The following is a 10,258-nucleotide window of genomic DNA, read 5'->3' as shown; positions in this document are numbered from 1 at the left end:
CACGGTTGCTGAATCAGGCGGAGACTGACGTCGGCAGAGTTTCGGAGCTCCTGACACGAAGAGAATGATGTCTGAGCGGCGAACAGGTGGGTGGCGTCTCTCTTTTAACCCCGGCCCCGTGATCAGCTGATCACAGCTGATCACCGGCTGACAACGTTTAACCCGAGCAGCGAAAGTCCGCGGTGATCTGAAAATGATGTGCCGGGAGTTGTGCCATTCTCGGCCGCATCAGTAACCCTCGAGCTCCCGGCTAGCTATCGAGCTGGTGGGTAGCAGACGTCTCCGAAAACGTCAAAGCACTTTAGCAAAGATGCGATATCTTGATAAACCGAGCAGATATTTGATGTTTACACAGCTACTTTCTCGCCTGAAAATATGTTAAAAGTTTATTTCGTGACCCAGAAAGATTAATAAGAGTAATTTTTAAAACTTAGTAGCGGCCGCCATTAGCCGGAAACTGGAGCTTGGCTTGGCCGCGCTATGAATTCTGGGATATGGTGGGCCACGAAGGACACACCCGACCCATCCTTCAAATTCGGAAAAAGGAGCACGCATTTGTCGGCTGCATTCGGAGGGGTCTACGAATTTGGACAGCCTTCAGCGCGTCGCTGTGACGTAATCGGTCTACAAATGCGGCCTCAGGAGAATGCAGCCCATGAATTTGGACACGACAACAGAGAAACACAGAGCTCAAATACACAAAGGGATAACGAGGGAACGAGACACAGAAGGAGAGCACAGCTGGGAGTAATCAGGCTGGACGAGACAAGGGAAGCAAAACTAGAAACACTGACATGAGACACGGACCTTCAAAGTAAAACAGGAAACACACTGACTGAACTCTAGACATGTAAACTTAACAGCAACTGGGGAGACAGAACATAGGAACCTGAAACATGGTACAAAAACGTCACAGTAGACATAACATGGAACACAGGGAAGCCATATTACAAAGCCAAAGAGCTAAACCTATGATAACCATAACTCAGACCTAGGGAAACAAGAAACAGTACAACAAAGGACTCAAAACATAAACCATAATATAAAAACACGAGATCTCTTCAAAATAAAATAGGAAACATAATGAGACGCAGACATGAAACACATGAAGAGCAGGGGAGACTTAACATGGGTTGGAAACACAAGGGGTAACTAATAAGCAAATGAACATAGGAGACCTAAAGAGCTTAAACATACTATAAACATCAAAATGAACTAAAACTCAAAACACTGGGTCATAAGACCCAGGACCGTGACAATCAGTACTTCTGATGCTGGGATCTCATCAACTGATGCTGATAACGCAGTTATGTTTAAATCTGAAGAAAAGAATAAGCTTAATCGTATTTGTGTAAAATTATATATTTATCTTTTTTTGCAACTTTACCAGCTTTACTTATAAAGCACTTTAACACAAAACCAGAGATCACAAAGTGCTGCACATATACAAACAACAACAACAAATGAAATGATTAAATAAAATAATACAACATGTTAAAAAGTCCTATTGAGTCAGCCCCTTACAAGAGCAAATAAATGTGTCTTAAGAAGAGTTTTAAACTCAGAAAGAGAAGAGGCCTGTCTTACATGCACGCTCACGTCTGCATCTACTGACTGAAACCAGCCCACTGAGGAACAATGGGCTGGGGGGTCAGTTCCTTAATCTTAATTATGCAAATTCTCATGACCACTGATCAATAACCATGAGTCTGTGGAGATTAATTTGTTATCATATGTTACCTTATATATGAGATCAAAGTAGTTGCATTATAATACGGTATGTAGTTTTAGTTTGCATTAGACCTCTGACTTAGAAGAGTGTGAAAATCATTAGATCTGTTGGATTGACCTGTATTATGTTGAATGTCTTACATTGTTTCAAAGGAGTTGTTAGGATAATGGATGTTATTTTAATCTCACTGATATCATTTACATGCACTGTTGTAAGTTCATTATTACTTCATTAGTCTGCATCAGTTTATCAGTTTCTTAGTTTCTTAGTAAATCGGCTACAAGGTAATTTTCCACCAGCTTACTTTCTCTCTGCTTAAACTGTTGCAACATCACCACTCCACTCGAGCTGGACTGTTACTGTCAGTTTTGCACGTAGTCAGGCCTCACTAACGTGCAGAGGTGGGACCAAGTCATTGTTTTGCAAGTCTCAAGTAAGTCTCAAGTCTTTATCCTCAAGTCTCAAGTCAAGTCTCAAGTAATGTCAGGCAAGTCAGAGTCGAGTCTCAAGTCACTGGTGTAAAAGTCCGAGTCAAGTCACAAGTCTGAAACTTTGAATTTCAAGTCCTTTCGAGTCTTTAAAAAAAACAAACGAAAAAATAATGTTGCAGTTATGCTAAATGTAAATATTAGACCATGTAATTTTAAAATCTGTGTTTTTCTCAACACATGACAAAATAGTGAACTTAGAAAATATACACAAATTGTGAAATTGCACCTCTTTAAAATGCAGCTCAATTAAACCTAGCTCCAAGAATAATTTTCACCGACAGTTCTGAGATAAGCTGCATGTTATTCTTGGATGCGGTTGTAGGACCAGCTTTAAAATCGCATGACAAAAATATCATACACATTAAAAAAACTGTATCACCAACGTAGCCTGGAAAACATTTGCTAGTTAGATGAAGTCAGCTATCTCATCGTAGCATATTTATAATCATACGGTTCTTGGAGTGAGTGCATACACTCATGAAGTTTAGTAACTTCCAGTCACTGCAACAAGCCCAGGTACAGTTTACCGACGGATGGGTGCAGGACCTTGAAATGCACCGTGTAGAAAGTAAAGACCATCGTACGTATCATAAGTTTACCAGTCTCACAAATCGTCGTCATAAATACACATTCATTAACCGTTTATTAATAGGACCTTTGAGCTCAACGGTAATTAATTAGTAGTGGAAATAATTTCTGGTAGCATCACAGAAATGTAGCAGTGACAACAATACTGTATGCTGTAATCGTACTGGGCAATTAGTGATACAAAAAACCTGTTTTATCCTGTGAATAAAAGTATATGTTTTTGTCAATGTACCATAATAACAGAAGCGAAACACAATATTCTGTCAGGACAATTCACTATTTATGCACAATAAATAAAGGAGCATAGCGCGAGAATTTCTGTTCAGCGCCAGACTTGCTTGTAACCTATATCACTAATTATGTTAAGAAAAATGACGCATTAACTACAACAGCAGACTGACCTTCGTGTAAATGCTTGGAGCAGACTAACCTGTGAGCTGGAGGGTTCTGGGACGTTATATTTGATCTTTGAATGGCTGCAATCCAGTCGCGTCTTTGTTACTTCGGAAACATGGCTCGAACAGTTTCTCTTCAACGACGTAATCCGATAACAACCGATCTCTTTACCCGTCGGCTTCCCGTGGCTGTCATGCGACCGGCTATTGCAGTTAATAATACAACAGCTTCTTGACATTTTTGTGTTTCTTTTTATCGCTGTGTGACTGATTTTAATTGAAAGCCTGCGTGCGCTAGTACCGCTTGCCACGAGTTCCCAGAATCCTTTGCGGTTCTACCCGTGAATGACGTCACATTTTCAATCTCCATATAATATGCATGTTAAATTTTATATTTGGGGTAAAATATCAAGTCTTTTCAAGTAAACCGGTTCAAGTCCAATTCAAGTCCCAAGTCATTGGTGTAAAAGTCCAAGTCAAGTCACAAGTCTTAGAACATTTTTTCAAGTCAAGTCTAAAGTCATAAAATTAATGACTCGAGTCTGACTCGAGTCCAAGTCATGTGACTCGAGTCCACACCTCTGCTAACGTGCACATATATACAGACTTATGTAACACACGCACGTTCCCTCACATACACACTTATTAACATTATCCTCTAGTTGGACTCACAGTTTCACAAAATGCACAACAGGTCACACACTTGTTTTTCTCTAAAGTATCATCTGATGTTTGTATAAGGAGAACTTTGGACTATGGGGAGACTGTTATCATTTCCAGTAAGGTCTAACTGTGTGATGTCATCATGGGTTATATAAGGATGGGGAGCTGTCCACTCTTTGGAGAATCTGTTGCAAGTTTTCTTCCCACACTTCTGCGCAGAGTGTGTAAATAAAGATTACTATTCTGACATCTACTGAGACCATGCAGTCGTTTGTCTTCTCCTCAAAACTCGAATCATGACAAGTCCCATTCACAGAGAGCTGAGGAATGGCTGCAATCACAGCATGTAAGATGGTGACAGATGTACCCTTAGGCCCCTCCTCCATTCAGAGATGGTCTTTCCCTTTTCACGTAAATGGCCTCCTTGACTCCGCCCTCAAACCAGCGTTCCTCCCTGTCCAGGATGTGAACATCATAGCCAATGGTGTAATGTGATTATTTTGTCCCAGTTAAAAGACGCGCTGCAGCAGTTTGCACCACCTGCAGACATCTAATGGATGCATCACTAACCCCACAGTAAAGTGCGTTACAGTAATCCAGCCTAGATGTAACAAAGGCAGGATTACAGTCTCAAAAAGCTGCTTTGATAAGATGGGCTTTATTTTGGCTGTCACAGATGAAAGAAGCTTGATGTCAGGTTTATATAGTGGATTGTCATTTATGCTTAGAAATATCTTCTCATATATGCTCAGAGTTTTATAATCAATGTCATGTTGGTCATGCACACCCACACCCTGGGGGGTTGAAGAGTTGAAGTCAAACTGTCAACACAAATAAGTTTATTGACAAAAGTTGGAAAGATGAAGAGAATAAATGTGTCATTGAAATCTGCTGTTTAGAGTTTTCAAAGAATCCAGGTGTGAATGAAAGCAGCAGCTTTCTCCTGTTTGCTTTTCATTTCTGTTTCATGTTTTGAGGTGAATTCAACTTGATATCAAACACACAGTCTGACACTGAGCTTTCTTTCTGTCTCTTTCAGTGCTGGCAGCAACCTGTTCACTCATCACTTCAGGTAAATGCTGTTTTACTGCTTCTTATATTTCTCAGCCTTGCTGTTAACTTTATACTTCCATCATGCTAATCATGCTAATGCCTTGTTACTCCCTGGTGTATTTAAGCCCTGTGTTTTCCTCTGTCTGTTGTTGTCTTACACCCTCTGTGTTTCCAGCCATTTTCTAGTCGCGGTTCCTGGTTTGCTCCCCTCTTGTCTTTTTAGTGCTCGTTTATTTTGAGTTATTGCCATGTTTATAAAAATTACATTTTCATTTGGAAAAATGTTTAACATGTGGTCATTTTTCATACATGTATTATGAAATACGCAACAACTACATACTAGTTTGTTTGTTTTTTTAGACTTAGACTACCAGTGGCTCAAGAGTTGGCAGTTTGTATTGTAATCGGAAGGTTGCCGGTTCGAGCCCCGGCACCGACAGTCTCGGTTGCCTACTGGTGGTGGTCAGAGGTGGCGCCAGTGTCCGGCAGCCTCGCCTCTGTCAGTGTGCCCCAGGGTGGCTGTGGCTACAATGTAGCATCACCAGTGTGTGAATGGGTGGATGACTGGATATGTAAAGCGCTTTGGGGTCCTTAGGGACGAGTAAAGTGCTATATAAATAGAATAGAATAGAATTCAACTTTATTGTCATTGCACATGCACAGGTACAGGGCAACGAAATGCAGTTTGCATCCATCCAGAAGTGCTTTAGTGATATAGATATATTACAATATATATTAGCAATAATATAGATATGTGAGTATATTACAGAAATGGGTCTATTATGGTATGTTATAATGTACACGGTATGAAGTATGTTGTGAATATTCTATAACTATAAGTATGTACAGGCTGTAGTGAGTACAAGCTATGAACAGGATATAAATATGAAAAACTATACAGAATATGAAATAAATAACTTTACAGAATCTGAGATATACAGCTATACAGAAATGTGAACTATGCAAGTTGTAAACAGTTGTAGGATTAAAGATTATCGAATGTACAGAATGATTATTTACACAGAGCTATACAGTAGTGCAGTTAAGATAAGTGAGGGTGTAGATAGTTTCTACAGAGGCTATATAAAGTGCTAGTGGTTGTGAGTGGTGGTTCAGTCCATGTTATTATTGTGTTTGAGGGTACAGTTGTCCATTGTGGGTGTGTGTATGTTCAGTCCATGAGTTTAACGTGGGTCAGATGTCAGGAGGCAGAGTTCAGGAGTCTGACAGCTGTGGGGAAGAAGCTGTTCCGGTACCTGGTGGTCTTAGTCCGAAGGCTCCTGTGGCGCCTCCCAGAGGGCAGGAGGGTGAAGAGTCCATGTGATGGGTGACTGGGGTCTTTGATGATTTTCCCAGCCCTTTTCAGACACCGCTTCCTGTAGATGTCTTTTATGGCAGGAAGTGGTGCTCCGGCGATGCGCTGGGCAGTTTTCACAACCCTCTGCAACGCCTTCCGGTCCGAGGCAGAGCAGTTCCCGTACCAGACTGTTATACAGTTGGTCAGGATGCTCTCGATGGTGCAGCGATAGAAGTTCACCAGGATGTCTGAGGACAGGTGGTTCTTCCTCAGAGTCCTCAAGAAGAAGAGGCGCTGGTGAGCCTTCTTGACCAGCTTGGAGCAGTTGGTCGTCCTTTTTTTTTTTTTTTTTTTTTTTTTTTTTTTTTAAATGACATCAGAAACAGCAGTATGCGACATTACGTGATGGCAGAGCTTCAGTTCATCCTTTGTCATTTTTTTTTTTTTTTTTTTTATAAATAGGACAGGGGGAATGAATGAGAGAAAGAGGGGGAGAGAAAGAAAGAAAACCAAAGGGGAGAAGAGACGGTGAGAGGGGGGGGGAAGAGAGAGAAAAAAAAAAAAAAGAACTCCTGGGTCACCTGTATGGAAAAAAAAAAAACAAAAAACAAAAAACAAACAGAGGAGACAGCAAACAACAAAGAGCAACATAATAATAGAGAAAACAAAGCACCATCACAATAAACTAGCTAGTCATAGATATCAGTATTTACTAAATAATAAACGATATTGTGCAGCACGCAAGACAGACAGCGCACAGTGTGCTTTGAGGCAGCAGCCAAGAAAGCTTTAGTCCGCGTCTGTGAATACCCATGTGTGCATACCTGTGTGGATCAGCATGCTTGCATTCCAAAGGTTTCTCCATGTAATGATCTGCTAGGGAGTGTGGGGGGGCCACAGCCCCGTCCTCCAGGGTGTGAAGCGGGTATGGAGGAGATCAAAACTCCAGACATCCAAAGCCCCCAGAACACAAGAGACTACGGAAGACCAACAGAGGGGCAGCCGCGCCACTGTTCCAGTAAGAGCTGAGGAGAGTCCCAGATGAGGGCTCGCCCAGCTCGCCCCAGCTGTGCCTGAGTGACCGAGCCCCAGGCCGAGAGGCCGGGGCACCCCACCTCCAAAGGGGCCCGAGCGAGCCCCAGGCCCCAGGCCCCGACAAGCGGCCGCCAAGGAGTGAGCCGGTGTGTACCCGGACGCCCACCCCCAGACACAAAGAACCACCAACACACCGACACCTGAGGGAGTCCGCCACCGGCAGGGGAAGTGGTGGTGGGTGGAGATAGGCCTCCAAACCTTGGAGGGCCTGAGGTGTCCCCAGAGAGGTGGCGTCTGATACCCAACCTGACATATAGACACAGACATACAGGCACCCACAGACACAAACATCCATTCCCACCCTCATGCTCTCATATGCACTCACTCCACACTCAACCAACGTGGAGACAGACATAAAGAGACGCTGTACACACAATCACACTCCCCAAGCGTACTCTACAAACCGGGTCTAGGTACCCTTGCCCCTGGAGGGGGGAATTGCACCCAGACCCAGGTGGTGTTACCCTTTTCCCTGCGGTGGGGAGAGGCAGACCACCCCGACTCCGCAGCAGCAGGGAGGCCCCACACCCCAGACCGCAGTCGGACGGCCAACTCCTCCTACTAGCCCTCCCGCTCCAGCAGGCCGCAGAGAATGGGGGTGAGAGAAGACTCCAAACCTCCCTCCACCCGCTCATTGTAGTGTTGATGCATATGTGTTCTAAGGTGTAATTAAAACCCAGGAGGGCATGGAGCTACCTGCCAAGGAGCAGCAGGTAAGCGCATGGTCCCTCCTGCTAGCCCTCAATGACTAAGTGTATTTAAAATTGAGAGGTGGGCAACGACGTCAGGGGTGGGGTGTACACCCTGATGGTACTTTGGACTCCGTGTATCGTGCCCACCCCCAAGATCCTATATGTATGTGTAATGAGAGTGTGAATAATGTGAATGTCTAAGTTGTGGGATAAAATTGAGGCAGAGGCAGCCAGAAGGGGACGGGGGGGGGGGGGGGGGTAGCCTCCTCTGCACCCTGGTGACATACCCCCACTCCAAGGCCCTGCATGTGTGGGTGGTTGTGGAGGAGCGGGAAGAGGGAGGCACCTGGAGATGGGGAGGGAAGGAAGGGAGGGGCAGGTAACCCCTCCCTGGGGCCAGCTCCCCCGCTGACCCCAGTAGGCACTCCCACCCTCCGCGACCCACCAGGGAAGGGGGGCCCAGGCCCATCAGACCGGGGCCCAGTGCAGTAGCGCCCTCCGGCTCCACAGAGCCCTGGACAGTCCACCCAACCCCACCACAGAGAAAACTGCACCCACCCCACCATCCACTCATCTTCCAGACTACATAAGACGGTAAACGCCCAGGCTGAGATCTTCCTCCACCTCTCCTGTATCTCCCCCTCCTGCAGAGAGTTCCTGAGGAGAGGAAAGCTCCTGCAAGATGTGACAATCTCCCCCACCAGTTGAAGAGCCCCCCAGGTGGCTCGACGCACCGGCGGCACCCTGCTCCAGGGCTGGGCCCCCATGCACCCACCCGCCCACAACCCCGGCAACACACCAACCAGGACCCAAGCCCCCGAGGCCCGGTCCGGGTCCCAGCCCAGAGACGGAGCGCCCCCAGAACCTCACGCCCATCCCGGACCCACCCAGGGGCAGCCAGGCTACCAGGTCAGTAACCCACGTCCGTCAGCACAGACCCTCCCCTAGCCCCGCTGCACGCAGCCGCGAGGAAACAGTCACCTGAGAGCCAACAGAGCCCCTAACCGGACATGACCGCTACCCCGGGTTGAGCCCCCCAAGGAAGATGCCTCCGGGGAACCCCCCGACGCCCTAAGCCTGTCCCTACCCCCACACCAATCACAACAGTGAAGGCGGGACCAAACTATGACCCCCCACCCCCACTAGGTGATGGAGCTGATAAAAGGGGCCCAGAGCAATTGATCTAATGTGGTGGCAGAGGCTGTATCAAGACTAATGTAATCTAATAGATAATTTCTATATTGGTTAGAATTAAGATTATTTTTATTTTTCCAGTTCATGAGGACTGTTTTCTTGGCTATGCATAGAGCAGTGAAAACCATATGGGCGATATTCTTTTCTGTAGTGATATTATCTAAGCTGCCCAACAAACACACTAAGGGGGAAGTTGGAATGTTACATTTCAGACACTTTGATAAGTCTTCACATATCTCGCGCCAAAACTTTTGCACTGGTGGACAGAACCAAAGAGCGTGGATGTAATTGTCTGGTGTATTGCCTTGACAGTGTGAGCAGTTGTTGGAAGATGTAAAGCCCATCTTGAACATCCGATGACCTGTATAGTGCACTCTATGTAGTATTTTGTATTGTATTAATTGCAGACTTGGATTTTTAATTAATTTAAAAGTTTTTAAGCAAATCTGAGACCAGAAGTTTTGGTCTAGGTTGACTGATAAATCTGCTTCCCACTTTGCAGTAGGAAGGGATATTGATTCATCTAATTTAGAAAGTGTTCTGTATATTTTAGATAATAATTTGGGGGATTTAAGAGTAAGAAAATGTGCCGCACTTAGTGGTGTTTGTAATTCAACTTGACTGAGGTTAAATTTCTTTTTTACTATGGATTTAATTTGTTGATATTCTAAAAACCTTGTCTTGTTGATCCCATATTGTTCAACTAGTCTGTCAAATGGAATAAATTCTGTTCCCTCTAATATATGTTCTAAGTATTTAATTCCTTTACAACTCCATTCTGGGAAATTAATCATATTATTGTTTTGTAATATGTCAGGGTTATTCCAGATAGGTGTACGTTTGCATGGGATTAATGAAGACTCCGTTATTTTTAGAAACTCCCACCATGCTGTCAGAGAGGAGCTGATGTTGATACTTTTAAAGCATTCATGTCTTTTGATGTTTGAGCTAATAAATGGTAGGTCTGAAATCTCTAGATCCTTGCATAGTGCCTGTTCAACATCTAGCCAGGGCTCAACTAAGAAGGTATGTTTTAACCATTCTGAGATGAACTGAAG

This window comes from Astatotilapia calliptera, chromosome 20, assembly GCF_900246225.1.
Source record: "Astatotilapia calliptera chromosome 20, fAstCal1.2, whole genome shotgun sequence".
Classification (NCBI taxonomy): domain Eukaryota; kingdom Metazoa; phylum Chordata; class Actinopteri; order Cichliformes; family Cichlidae; genus Astatotilapia; species Astatotilapia calliptera.
This window is presented reverse-complemented; position numbering follows the sequence as displayed.